This window comes from Pinus tabuliformis, chromosome 5_2, assembly GCF_031772625.1.
Source record: "Pinus tabuliformis cultivar Carrire ecotype Pingquan chromosome 5_2, CPIR1, whole genome shotgun sequence".
Lineage (NCBI taxonomy): Eukaryota > Viridiplantae > Streptophyta > Pinopsida > Pinales > Pinaceae > Pinus > Pinus tabuliformis.
In genome coordinates, this window is record NC_142306.1 from 498,291,065 (window position 1) to 498,306,902 (window position 15,838).

Sequence of the window (15,838 nt, forward strand, 5' to 3'; positions counted from 1 at the left end):
TGTTTAATTTATTTATTTTTTCACTTCGAATGAAAGTAATGAAAACCCTAAGTTAGTTCCACACATTTTGTGAACGGTAAAATGACCTTGCCCCATCAAATTTGCAATGAGTAGAGATGGTGATCAACAACAACTAGCAACAATATCTAAGAACTAAGACTTGAAATTTAAAGTGTTTTATTTTTGTTCAAAATTAATTTATTATTATTATTATTAATTGTTAATTTAAATATATTTTCTTTAATATAATATTATGAGACAACATCTTACTCATATAAATCTCTTGAGTACCCAATAATTTATTATATATGTTATTTTTTTAAAATTAATAATGTTACTTTGAATTAAATTTTCTAATTTATATTATTATTACATTACGTATATAATAACACTTCATAAAATATAGTTTATGATATATATATTCAACCTATGATATAATTTAAAATAAATATTAATAATAAAAATAATATTTTAATGATAATATTAATTTATACAATTTTCTATACTATTTTCATTTTCTATTTTGATACTTTCTTTCCCTGTAAAACCATTGACAAATACAAAATAATGGTTAAAATATTTCAATAGCGCGTTGCTCACGCAAGAGATGCGTATTTATTTATTTGACGTACAACCCAATATTCTTCCTAATTTATTTTAAATTTATCATAAAAAGATGCTTATTTAAATTTATAAGATGCTTGTTTATTTATTGGACGTACAACACAATATTCTTTTTAATTTATTTTAAATTTATGATAAAGATAAAAATATAAAGTTGATTAAAGTGAAAATTGCCTTTCAAATAAAAAAACTCAATGAAATATTTACACCTTATGAATAATAAAAAATTAAATTTACTAATAAACTTGATTGGATGTAGAATTAAGATTAATATTTATATGGTGTCATAGGATGAGATTTATCTACCTTATTAAACTAATAGTTAACCTTACGAAAATTTATATTTACATAATAATGTATATATATATCATATGAAAATTAATTACTGGTTTACTTCAACTATATATAATTACAAATTTTCAACTATATATAATTACAAATTTTCATAACGCTTTAAATTGAAAAGAAATTAATAATGGAATAATATTTTTTAATTATTTTATTCAAAGTCTATATTTAAATAATTGATTTATGATTTATATTATTGCTTTTTGAATATTATATATCAATTTTATATTAGTAAGGAAATAAATTACTTATTTTTTTAGTAATGAAAAGTGGAATTGTATATTTTTTTAAGTTAAATCATTTTATTTTTTCCATATAAAGTTGATATAAATTTATGTTATTTATATGAACATTGAAATATTTTACTTATATCTCACAATAAATAGAAGATGAATTACACCTCATATAATATGAGTCATATTATTTTTACATGCCATCTCTTAACTCAATATAAAGTAATGAAAAAATTACATGTTTCTTTATACTATTTTTTTTTTTCAATTATAATATCTTATTATAGAAATTTAATGTAAATTAAAGTGAAAATTCAATTGTTTTATTTATTTATTCATTTTTTTTTGAATGAAAGTACTTCCCATATGTTATTTATAATTAATATTCATTTCTTATTATTAATAAATAAAGTATATATTATATTAAAATAATATTATAGAACAACATTTCACTCATATTCATCTTTTGAGCCCTTCTTAATGCCATAATTAACTTTATGTATTATTTTTAAAAAAATTAATTGATGTTTCTTTGCATATATTTTTTTCCTAACTTACCTTATATATATTAATAAATTGGTATATCCTTTTTAAACAATGCTTCGGATCCATGAGGTGGTATATATATGTCAGTAATAATGCTATTTGAATCTTGAGGTGGTATATATATGTCAGTAATAATGCTATTTGAATCTTTATACTCTATAAAAACTGTAAAAATTATAAAAATTTTGAAAGTAAATTTTAAATTTCTAATTAATATTGTTAATTAATTTTTAATAATTTATAAGTTAACTAATTTAGTAATATTAGCATTTTTATTACATAATAAAATTTGGCTAGATTATATTAACAAATAATTAGTAATTAAAAATAAAAAATTATTATTAAAGGTTGCAAAGTATAATTTAATTTAGTTTGATAAATAAATAGTAGTAATTAAAGATACAAATGTATATTTATAATTTAATTTAGTTAGATAAATGAATAATAATAATTAAAGATAGAAATGTATATTTTGAGAATTTTTATATACACTTAAATTTAGAATTTATGTTGTTCATTGCAAGGTGGAATTTATATAAAGATCAATTTATATTAGACATCGTATCATATATGATAAAATTGGATATACACATGAATACATAATTTTTTATAATCTATTATACTTTGTTCCAAAATGTAATTCCATATTTTTTTTTTGTAATCTATTACACTTTGTTCCAAGATGTAATTCTATTAGTAACATAACTTTATTCGCAAGATTTATCATTAACAACAATTTTTAAGAGATTTTTTTTCTATTTCACTTTTTTAGATATTGAAAAAAATAATATATTCAAGGACGTATACTGTCATTATTCAATATTAAACGATCGAATTTTTTTCATCGAATTCATATTGGAAATTTAAATTTGGTAATGATGCGACCAGCGACCTTTATCATTTCTGGACGATAGCGATATAACTGTATCTTTGCCTATCGTGGGGTGGGAAGCAAGTCTGATTAGACTGTTGACGTACCTCAAAATAAAATGTTTTCAGCTTTCAAAGGCCTGTTCGGAAGTAAACGCAATGATCATATTCACTTCTTACATATTTCTGACTCAACATGAAAGAATCAAACTTCTTATACCACTGCCGAGGCGACTGCTTCAGGCCATATAATGACTTCTTGAGCCTGCAAACAAAGTTCTCATTGCGATGCTAAACAAACCCTTCCGGTTGTTCCATATATATTTCCTCATCTAAATCACCATGTAGAAATGCAGTCTTAACATCTAACTGCTGCAACTCCAAATCAAACAAAGCCACTAATGCTAACACAATTCTAATTGAAACAATTTTAACCACTGGTGAAAATATCTCATGAAAGTCTATGCCAGCTTTCTAAGAAAACCCTTTTGCAACCAGTCTCGCTTTGTACCTGCCTTCTGTATCATTCACACCCCGTTTCAGGTTGAACACCCACTTGCATCCCACAGTTTTCGTGCTTTTGAGAAGTTCAACCAGATCCCACGTGCCATTCTTACCTAAGGCCATCATTTCTTCCTTCATGGCTGCTTTCCATTTGTCACTATTTGAACCTTCTACAGCTTCCTGATAACACAAAGGTTCATCATCATTAGCGATCAAAGCAACTGAAGTAACATGATCATCATACCTTCTCGGAGGGCGTTTGATCCTTGTAGACCTCCTTAAGAATGTTTCTGGTGCTTCCATAATTGGCTGTCTATCAACTGTAGGAATTTCTTCATGATCGCCATCTGAGACCTGTTCATGTCCTCCATCTGAACCCTGTTCATAATCTGATTCTGAAACCTGTTCATGACTAGAATCTGAACTATGGTCGTTATGACTATCATTAGAAATGCTGTCAAACTGAATATGCTGGAAATCAGATACATCATCCTGTTTCAATCTTCTATTTACATCTAACTGTACAAGAGAGGATTCATCAAACTTTACATATCTGTTGATGATGATTTTGTGGGTAGTAGGATCCCACAATCTAAATTCCTTTATTCCATCACCATACCCAACAAAGACATACCTTTTCGATTTCGGATCTAATTTAGTTCGCTAATGTTTAGGCACTAGAGCATATGCATCACAACCAAACACTCTGAGTTTAGAATAGTCACAAGGGTGTCCTTTCCATACCTCTTGCGGAATCTTGCAGCCTATTGTCGTTGATGGAGATCGGTTTATCACATAACAAGCTGTTGCCACTGCTTCCGTCCACAACTCCTTTTGCAACCCGGCGTTACTCAGCATACACCTTGCTCTCTCTAGAAGAGTCCTGTTCATGCGTTCAGCAACTCCATTCTGCTGAGGAGTATAAACCGTGGTCTTATGTCTCTCGATCCCTGCATCCTTGCAATAGCTGTCAAACTCCTTGGAGGAAAACTCACCACCATTGTCAGTTCTTAAACATTTTATAGTTCTACCAGTGTTGTTTTCTACCAATGCTCTAAACTGCTTGAAAACTGTAAAAACATCAGACTTCTTTTTCAACATGTAGACCCATACTTTCCGAGAAAAGTCATCAATAAACGACACAAAATACGACGAGCCACCATATGACGCTGTAGGGGTTGGACCCCAAACATCTGAATGGATATAATCAAGTATGCCTTTACTAGTATGTTTGCCTGTTTTAAACTTTTGTTTACTTTGTTTACCAAACAGACAATGTTTACAGAAATCCAATTTTCCAGATCTTAGATTAGGAAGTAACTTTCGGTCATCCAAAATTTTCAATCCTCTTTCACTCATATGCCCCAATCTTTGATGCCATAAGTGAATGGAACTACTGTCCTGTTCAGACACCGACACATGATCTGACCCAGTTCTACCTTCTAATTGAAAAAGATTTCCTACCTTCTTAGCCTTCATCACTAGTAAGATACCTTTATAGATTTTCATAACTCCACCTTGAATTACAGTTTTATATCCATTTGAATCAAGTGCTCCTAATGAAATCAAATTTTTCCTTAAATCTGGTACATGCCTCACATCAGTTAATATTTTTGTTGTCCCATCAAACATTTGCAGTTGTATGCTCCCAATTCCCACAATATTACATGTTACATCATTACCCATGTACACAACACCATCATCAATTGATTTATACGTTTTAAACCAATCTTTATGAATACACATGTGGTTAGATGCCCCGGAATCTAACAACCAAGGTTGATCATGTTTTGAAACATTAACAGACAATACCTCATCACTCATACCTGAACCAGATACTGAACCTGTATCCGTGGTGTTGGCTTCCTTCTTTTCTGTCGAAGAGCCTTTAAAAAAAAACAAACTGCCCTTTGCACTTATATTACTTTTCTTACAAAAAAAAACTTTCTGCCATATACACATCTCAAAAAAAAAATAAGATACGTCCCTTTTTAAAAAAAAAAAAACTTCAATATCCCAGCCGACAAAAAATTCCCACAATCTAACTGGCACTGCGTTTTATAGCAGAGACTGGAATATATTCACGCGGGTTTTATCAAATCACACTGCGTAGGGGTTTCTTATGACATTCGGTCCTAAAAAAAACAAACACGCGCATGGACAATACCATTGGCTTGAGAATCCGGCCTATCATAGTAAATCAAAGCATATTCCAATTAAGTACCATTTTGTAAGACAGGTTATCACTGAAAGGGGAGTCTCTCTTGAAAATGTGCATACAAAGGAGAACTATGCAGACATGTTCATGAAACCAGTTTTGTTAGAGAAGCTACGCTGGTGTTTGGCTTCTCTTGGCTTGCAGAAAAGATAAAATAATAATAACAGGGCATCAGGTGAATTGTTGTCAAGGTGGAGATTGTTGAGATTTTCTGTTTGTAGCAAAATAGGAAAAATCTCAGCTCATGACAACAATAGAATTCAGGTCCTAGATTAACTCCAGGTTGTTGGGAGGGAGTTAATGCCTCCTATATTTGATGTGAGGGAATTAATGAGGCTGTTAGATTCTCTATGCTATATAACAGGCAACCATTCGGATGGTTTGCCAAGAGGGTGAGAGTTTTGTGAGGATTTCTTGATGTAATCTCCTGTTTTGATTAATAAATTCCTGATGCTTATGTTTGGTGGACGTAGCCCAGATTGATTGGGTGAACCACGTTAAAAGCTGTGTTTACTGTGGATGATTAATTCTGCTGTGTTATTTGTTGTTTAATTTAGCTGTGCATCACTCCAACATTGCGAAATCATATTTTGCGGACAGTCCTAATGTTCACTACCATTTTCAAGATGCAACATTCACAGAAATTCCAGCGTGGATCTAAGCCTTGCGAAGTTGCCATCTTATTGTTTTCGAGAGTTAGATGGAGTACATAACACAGTTTCGGTCAAGCCCTCTGCTCTTACATGCTCAGGAGGAAACCTTTGTTCTCACAGCCTATAAGGAAGGTGGAGCCGATACAAAGGGCCACCAAAACAACAAAAGAGATAAATCACGGGCCTTCTTGCCGGTTTAGTCACAAAAATAGAATTCGGCCAACTCCACCGAGGTGGAATCGCTGTGGATCGACTCTGGATCAGAGTTATCCAATATCCACATCAAATGTCGAACAACACCACCTCGCACGAAATTGAGAACCCATCTTTGAATTTGTGAACCAAGAGTGCCGTTAACAACGGATTTTTGAGGTACTCTGCTTTTATGAAATATTGTCTCCGACTCTTCCCGACATATACTGTCATTGATCCCTCCGGTGATTCGTCTATTTTGGGATTGAGATCTGCATGAACGAGGCACGATGGCCGCTTTTCTGTAGAATCGGATGCATTAACTTCGTCACAGTCATGAACATCATCATTGAATGGTTGAGGACCGGAGTTGAGATTACTGTATGAACGTGCGACAGGGGGAAAGCTTCGCCATCTCTTGAGAAACCTCTTAATCTTGTTCATTCTCATTCGCTTACCCACCTTCACAAGAAGAGCTTCATTAGCTTGCAGGCTCTCCGATGAATGCGAGGTGAGGTGAGCGATGGGAGAATGGTATGACAGAGGGAGAGTACAGAGGATGGGCACTAGGGGCTTCTTTATAAAATAGCGGAGGGACAGGCAGCACATGAAAGATAAAAGGATAACGTAATTTCAATGGTTAATGACGCCTCGTCAAGTCCTCCTGAGTCCTACTCCTAAGACTGAAGTGAGAGATAAAATGTTCTTCATATGATCACCTGCATAAAGGAAAGAGGGATAAACAAGCGGAGAGATCAGTCGCTGGGATTAAAGTTGGCAGGGTAAGTGCCCAAATGTGTCAGTGGAATGAAGCGACTATATGTTCGGAATGTGATAGGTTTATGTTTTCTCGTTTTAATAAATTAGTTAAGATGAAGATTTAAGTTATTAAATTTATATAAATTAAAATCCAAAAATATTTATAAGCTCTCAAATTCATTATATATTTTAAATATTTTTTCGTGAAACATGCTAGTGGATATTATGTTTTTAGAAAACTGAGATATAAAATAGAAAAGTTATTTTTTATAATTTCTTATTTGAGTATAACTATTTTCCACCATTTAATTATTAAGTTATGAAATTTAATAATGAAAAATCATTGTACCAATATTTAAAAATCATGACATAAATATTGCAACTACATCCATAAATTAATGTAAAAAATGGCACAAATTAAGTTTAAAGTTGTGGTCCAATGAAATGTTTGGAAAATATTTTTTTCAATATATTGAAAAATAAATATTTATTTTTCAAAGTTAAACATTATACTTGCATAAATTTTTGGTGGATATTAAGTTGACACATTTACAATTTTACTCCTACATGTTAAAGCATTGAAGAAAACATAAGTAATGGTAAATGGAGTAGGTATATTTATTTCTATCTTGTTTCTACTCAGTTTTTATACTTGCTTACTTGAGTATGAGCTATTTTCAAGGATTTAATTATAAAGCTTAACAATGAATATTGCACCAATATTTAAAAATCGTAGCATAAATGTTGCAACTAAATCCAGAAACTAATGCAAAAAAAATGACACAACTACCTTCAAAGTTGGGGTCCAAATTTGTGGTCTACTCCCAAGACTCCCTCTGAATCTGGAAGATTTGCCATACTAAGAAGGTGGAAAATTGAAAAACACTTCATTTTAGACTCACGACTCTTACTCACATGAGCTCTCAATTAACTAACATCTACCACACTTCCAATCTTCTTGACTTATTAAGCCAACCCAACTATAGTTTCTCACCCTTTTTATCATAGAAACAAGATTTTGAAGAATCACAATTCGACTATTTTTCTTTTCTTGAGGTCCAATTCTTGACTTTTAAAGCCAACCAAACTATAATTTCTCTCTTTTTTATCACAGAAACAAGGTTTTGAAGAATCACAATTAGATTATTTTTCTTTTCTTGAGTTCTGATAGACCACGTTGGTCTTAATAGACTTACGTTAATCATCATCAACATTTTTTTTCAAAGTTAAACATTATAATTTGGACTGATCAATAATAAACTAATAGTAATTAAAAAATAAATCTATTACTATAATCCTATCCTCAGAAAAAAAAGAATAACTTAAAAAAATCAGACCTTACCAAAAAAATTACATATTTGACTCAGCTAAATAGTCGATAATAAACCAGAAAATTGAACTAAAAGAAACAAAGATGATATACAGATATACATCTATATAATCTCTAATGCAAAACAAATAACTTGGTTACTATAAATATAAATATATATAGAGTTATGTTAAAGGTGATATTAACCACAACCAAGGTCATGCATTTTTAGGTTATTGTATTCGAGTGCAGGAGTGTTATACGATCTTCTTTGTATAGTTTTGATTGTAATATGTTTTTGTTAAATTTGGTTTTTTATTATATGGAATGTGTTTTATAACTAATAAATGAATTTAACTCATTTAAAAAAAAATTAATATTTAAACCACACAAATCTCTAAAACAATCTTATATAAAATTGTAAATGATTTAGTTTACATATATTTTTTAATGAAATATAAAACAATTAGACTATAAGCAACGCTTATAGAATAGTTTGAAATGATTTCTCAGACAATTTTTTTCATCCGATAATGATTTGAATATGTGAAGCACGGATGCGGTACCTCTCATTTTCCTGTGGACTACTAGAAATGTTAGTCACAGCTTTTTCATTTTGAGATTCTAGTAATCTTAGCCATGGTAGACTAATCAGCAATAGAAAAGTAGTTTTTGTCGTCATCCTCGCTCGTCCAGACGATCTGAAAATCCAAAGGATGGCCCCGTTCCAGATTTGATTACAGAATTTTGCTGAACTGTAAACATGCGGGGCCATCAATTGTACAAGCTACAAGCTTTGATTCCATTCAAGAACGTGCTAATTTGTTGGCTTTTATGATTTCTTATTATTATAAATAAATAATACGAATGGCTTGTTATTATTCCTTCTCGTTTGTCTTCTAGAAGAGAATTTGAATTCGCGGCCAGAAATGACAGTTGACCCTTCACAGAGCTTATGCTAGGGTTTTGTTCGATAAACAAAATCATCAATGCGTTTGTCGTTTCCCCACATGGGATGTCGTGACTTGGTTTAACACGTGAAGATGGTTGTAAAATGCGCACTATATCGAAACCCTAAACTTCCATGTGTTAGTGGATTGGCCACGTGGAATGTGGTAGATGACTGTTATAGTACGTCAATGATGCATTGCTGGTTAAGTGTGACTAATTTAATCGTTTGAGTTGACGAGATATCTACTTGGAACGTTACTCCATTTTTTAAGTAAGATTGTTGAAAGTACGGGGAGATTGTAATGTTATGTTATTTGAGCTTAAAAAAATATAATAAATAATTATTATTTATTAATCAAAATAAAATAAAATTGTTAAATTAAAAATTATAATTTGAAATGTTAAAAATGAGTTCATACCTTTTTTAAAAATCAAAATTCTAAATATTTCATATTCATATTTGAATTTCTTATTTCTTTAGATGCAACAACTATAATAATAAAGTCATTTTTTCTCTTCACCGAAATATAGAAGGCTTTTTAGACATCCAACGATATTAGAAAAGTTAATAGGATATGTTATTATGTCATTCTATCCGTACATCATCAAGGTTTTCATGTGGCTTTCCCACGAAGTTAGGGCATGACTCTCTTATTTCATCTATGCAAGTGATATCTTTTGTTGTTCCTCTATATGATGAACACCGAAGTAAATTTCAAATTGCTGCAATGATTTATTTAGCTTTAGAGCATTGATCTCACCTTGATATGACTTGATATCGACATTATGTTCCATTTTCAGCGTTTCTATGAATTGTTCACGACCCTCATATTTGTTTGACCTTTTTCAAGCTCTTTCTTTTGCTCCTCTCTCTACTTCTTCCCAATCTTTAGATCTTCCCTATGATTGGACCTATGTGTTAGAATTCCCATCTTTTCTAAATAGCCCCCACTTATTGGTGAGGCCTGTCATGAGTAGGCACACATTATGGTTTGTATCTACATCTTGTGCTTCCAACTACAAAAACCTATCCTCCATGGGATCAATACCAAAAGAAACTTGGTTTGATACCAATATGATTTATAAACTGTCATGGATATGCTACTAGAAAATTCATCACATCAGAGCTACTCAAATATATTAGAAAATATGAAATATACACTATGAAATTTGTTTATTGTGTGTACTCGGAAATTATAATTACATAGAAAAGAGAGAATAATAAAATAAAAACTCGCAAACCACAATTGTCACAAAATATAGTTTGGAAAAACCTTTTGGGAGAAAACCTAGATGGAAGGTGTGATGGTTATGCTCTATTTCTCTGAATATAATATGGATGCAAGTACAAAGAAATAAGGTCTGTGGCCCATCGGTTACTACAATGCATGAATCCTTTCATTGTTCTCTCTACCTATCCTTCTTGCATACACTACTTTTATATAGAAAATAAATGAAACCCTCTTCCTCCTAGTGGCCTGAGTATAAGAAAGCCAAATAGTCTACTATTTGTTGGGTTTGACACCTTCATCACTTAACGAGAGCTAACTCTTAAACATGTTTTTCCCTTTATTATCATCCTTACCACTCTTTATCGCTTCCTCATATCCTCCCCTTGCCCCTCCTCCCAATCTCTCCCATGGATGTTTTATCACCTTTTCCCTTATCTTCTCAAATTTTCTTATCACCGTCTCGTGCTTTACCCTAGGGAATTTTATGAACCTCCCCCTTATTCACCATTTTTCCATGATTACATTCATTAGCTCTGCACTTCTTTGGCTTTAACCCTTTCTTACCCCTCTCTAGCCCTAATAATAATAATAATAATAATAATAATATTGATAATTAATATTATTTATATCTATTAATAACATGATCTTTTAATCAATATTAGGTATTAATAAGATTTATATTAAAATATATTAATGATAGTTTAAAACATAAGTTTATTAAATCTTATCATAAATTAAAATAATTAATAAAGTGAAAAATTAATCCTACTCTTCTATTGTAAATTAAAAGAAAAAAACGATTTAATTTTAAAATTAAATTAAAATATATTAATTAAGTGTAAAACTAAACCATATACTTGTATTCTCACTCAAAAGTCAAAGAAAATTTATTATTACAAATAAAATTAAAATTAAATTCTAATTAAATAAAAATGGTTCCTTTCCAATGAGCTGATCGGCTTCTCCCATCCTGGCAGCATTGCATCTCATTCTTATAGCTTCCATATTGTTTCTCTTTTTTGTAGATTCCGTCCAGAAGATGAGTCTTGTTCTAGACTCGAAACATAGACATAAAAATGTAGACTGTTGAATTTTCCATCTCTCAATCCCAAAAATTGCAAAAAAAATCTCCAAACTATTATTGTTGTCCTGCATGGAGGGAAAACCTCAAAAGAGGTCTCTAATCTCGAAAAAATGAGGGTCAAAATACAAAGAAGAGAATCCTATTTATTTTTCCTTAAGCAATGCCGTAATTCCAATATGACTCCACCCTTTGCGTGTGTTAAGCACAGGTTGCATAACCAACACAATCACAAAGATTTCGACCAACTCAACAAGTCTCTAATCCACCTTGAAATACGTAGAATGAGATTTTATTGGGATCGATTATCTTCATTATCTTTTAAAAGTCATTTAAAACTGGCAACAAACATCCGTAAATACATGTGGACAGTCACTGATCCTTCAGCAGTGCTCAAATATGGCAAGGAAGGGCACGTGGCTCATTTAAGATAGAATAGAAAACTCGAGAATCTAGAAACGTGGGTAGAAAAATGGCATAATTCTGAGAAGACAACGATTCCTTGCATAGAAACTAGCAGGCATAGGCAGGTAATAAAGAACGAGCTTAGGACACGAAACGGTAATAATTGGTGTGAACCTGAGAACGATACAATCAAAATTTGTGATTCCACTCTAAATCAGCTCTTAAGAGGCATGACAGGATAGGACATGCACCCATCGTGCGAAAAGAAGCCTGGGGATAAGCAGATGACGATGTGGTCAAATAGGAACATGTAGAAACATAAGACCTCAAATGGACTAGTGGAATTGTGGAGTGTTGAAGATAATAATTCAAAGGAGGCATCCAACAATATCCGTAAAGGAGGTAAAAGGGTACTACACTCTAATTAGAATATTAAAACAAATAATGTAATAGACAATGGATCGAATGAATTAAATAATAAATTAGATAGTAATGCAAATAAATTAGATAATATAACTAATAACCTATGTGATAACTCAAATAATAAGTTAGACAATAAATCAAATAAGTTATATAATATAATAGATAATAAATCTCACAATAATTCCATTAACAATAAAAAGGTAAAAAATATTTCCTCTTATGAATTAAAGAAGGAAGAAGCTGAGGTCCTTAACAAGGGACTCAATTTTTCCTTAACCCCCAACTGGATCCTGAATGAAGAAATCATTTGCAGTCTTGAAGATGGAAAGAGAGCACTTAATGATGAGGATAAGGAGCTAGGGAGGCAAGAATGCATCATCATCCTATGAAAATCTAGACCCTAAAAGCGATTTAAACGAGAAGCAACTTAATGCCCTAAAAAACCTAAAAAATAATAATGACAATGTCATTCTAAAAGTTGACAAAGGGGCTCCATAGTGGTGATGAATCAAGAAGAATACACAAACAAAATGAAAGACCGCCTATATGACAGTGGCAGCTACAAGAAACTAGAAAAAAAAACCATCTAGAAAATTGCAAGACTCGTAAAAAAAGTGATTGAAGAGACTAATTTAGATGATAAACTAAAAAAGTGCCTTTCACCTGATAGTGAAATCACTCCTCAAATTTACGGGGCCCAAAAATTCATAAATATCATGTCACCCCTAGACCTATCATCAATAGTATCATAGCACACACATAAAAATGAGCAATGTATGTTGCTAGCACCCTATCACTTCTAGTTGGTAAAACCAACTCTTTCATTAAAGACTCCACCTAGTATGTTGAATTCATAAAACAAGCTAAGCTAGATCTAGGTGATAAAATTGTTAGTTTTGATGTTGTCCAGCTCTTCACCAAGATTCCTTTAAATGAAGTAGTTCAAGTGGTAAAAGAAGTTATAGACCCCCAAAATGCAAAGCTGACTGAAATCTGCCTCCATTCTACCTTCTTCACCTTCCAATGCGAAATATTTGAGCAAACATCAGGAGTTTCTATGGGATATCCTCTATCACCTATAGTAGCCAATTTATTCATGTAAAAATTGGAAAACAAAGCTCTTGACACCTACCCATTAAAACCTAAATTTTGGATCAAGTTCGTGGATGACACCAGTGTCAATTGGCCTCATGGGGATGATGAACTTAATAACTTCTTGAACCATCTCAATAACATATCCGATGATATCAAGTTTACAATGGAGGTCGAAGAGAATAATTGCATCCCATTCCTTGATATCCTCCTCATAAGAAACAAATATGGATCTCTAGGGCATAAGGTGTTCAAAAAGAAGGCACACACTGATAATTACCTTCATGCAGATTCACACCACCACCCAGCTCAAAAGATGGGAGTTCTTCAAACCCTTTTTACTAGGGCCTACAGAATATCAGATGAGATTTACAATGAAGAGGAGATTTCATACTTAAGAAAAGTATTTACAAGCTTAGGATATAAAAATAAAGACATCATCAAAGCCATCCAGAAAGCCAGATCCAGAAGTAGAAAGGATAAATCTGAAAATCCCCTAACTGCTAATCCATACCTTCCATGTATATGTGGAGTCATTGATAAGCTGACCAAGTTTCTCATGAAGAAAGATATCAGAACTTCATTCAAGCATGAGGAAAGATACCAGAACTTCATTCAAGGCCATGATGACTATTAAGCAAAGGATGAAATCAATAAAGGATAACTTGGATCACCTCCAGCAAAAGGTTGTTTATATGATCAATTGTTCTTGTGGAGAATAATATATTGGCAAAACAAGTAAGTCTTTCAAGATTAGGCTTAAAGAGCATGGTCAAAATATCTCAAATGAAAGAACTTGATCTTAAGGTTTAACAGAACATGTAGGCAAGACCAACCACCATATCTTCCTTGAAGACACTTAGGTCATTGCCAATGAAAAACATTATTTTAAACATAAAGGGCGGGATTCCCTTGAAATCATTAAGAACCCTCACAACCCCAATAGGGATGGAGACTTAGAAGTTAGTAGAAATTGGATTTCCCTTCTTCCCCACGATACCAAGGAATAAATATATTTTTCCCTTTCTTATCATCCTTACCACTCTTTATCGCTCCCTCATCTCCTCCCCATACCCCTCTTCCTAATCTTTCCCATGGATGTTTTATCACCTTTCCCCTTACCTTCACAAATTTCCCTATCACCTTCTCGTTCTTTACCCTAGTGAATTTTATTAACCTTTCCCCTTATTCATCCTTTTGTCATGATTCCATAAATTAGCCCCTCCCTTCTCTGGCTTTAGCCCTTTGTTACCCCTCTATAACCCTACTAATAATAATAATAATTAAAATCATATTCATAATTAATATTACTTATATCTATTAATAACATGATCTTTTAATCAATATTAGGTATTAATAAGATTTATATTAAAATATATTAACAACATTTTTATTAAATCTTATCGTAAATTAAAATAATTAATAAAGTGAAAAATTAATCCTACTCTTCTATTCTAAATTAAAAGTCAAAAAAGATTTATAATTAAATTAAAATAAAATTTATTAATTAAGTGTAAAAATAAATCATATACTTCTATTCTAACTCAAAAGTCAAAGAAGATTTATTATTAAATTAAAATTAAAATTCTAATTAAATAAAAATGAGTCCTTTCTAATGAGCTGGTCAGCTCCTCCCATCCTGGTAGAATTGCATCTCATATTTATAGCTTCCATACATTTTTCTCTTCTTTGTAGATTCAGTCTTGAAGATGAGTCTTGTTCTAGACTCAAAACGTAGACATAAAAATGCAAACTATGGAATTTTTGATCTCTCAATCCCAAAAATTGCACCACAAAAATCTCCAAACTATTACTGTTACCCTTTATGAAGGGGAAACGTCGAAAGAGGTCCATGATCTCAAAAAAATGAGGGTCAAAATATGAAGAAGAGAATCTGATTTATTCTTCCTCAATCAATGTCATGATTCCAATATGACTCCATCCTTTTCCCTTGTTAAGTGCATGTTGTATAATTAGAAAAATCACAAAGCATTCGACTAATTCAGTAAGTCTCTCATCCGCCTGGAAATACACATAACCATATTTTCTTTGGATCGATCATCTTCATTATCTTTTAAAATTCATTTGAAACTAGCAGCAACCATCCATAAAGACACATGGATAGTCATTGGTGCTTCAATAGCGCTCAAAGCTAGCAAGGAAGGGCACGCAACTCATTTGAGATAGAATAGAAAACTTGAGAAGCTAGAAATGCAGGTAGAAAAATGGTGTAATTTTGAGAAAGCAACAGTTCCTTGCAGAGAATGTAGCATGCACAGGAAAGTAATAAAAAACGAGTTTGGGACATGACGCAGTAATAATTGGCATGAACCTGAGAATAATACAATACACATTTTCGATTCCGCTCTGAATCAACTCCCAGGCAGCACGACAAGAT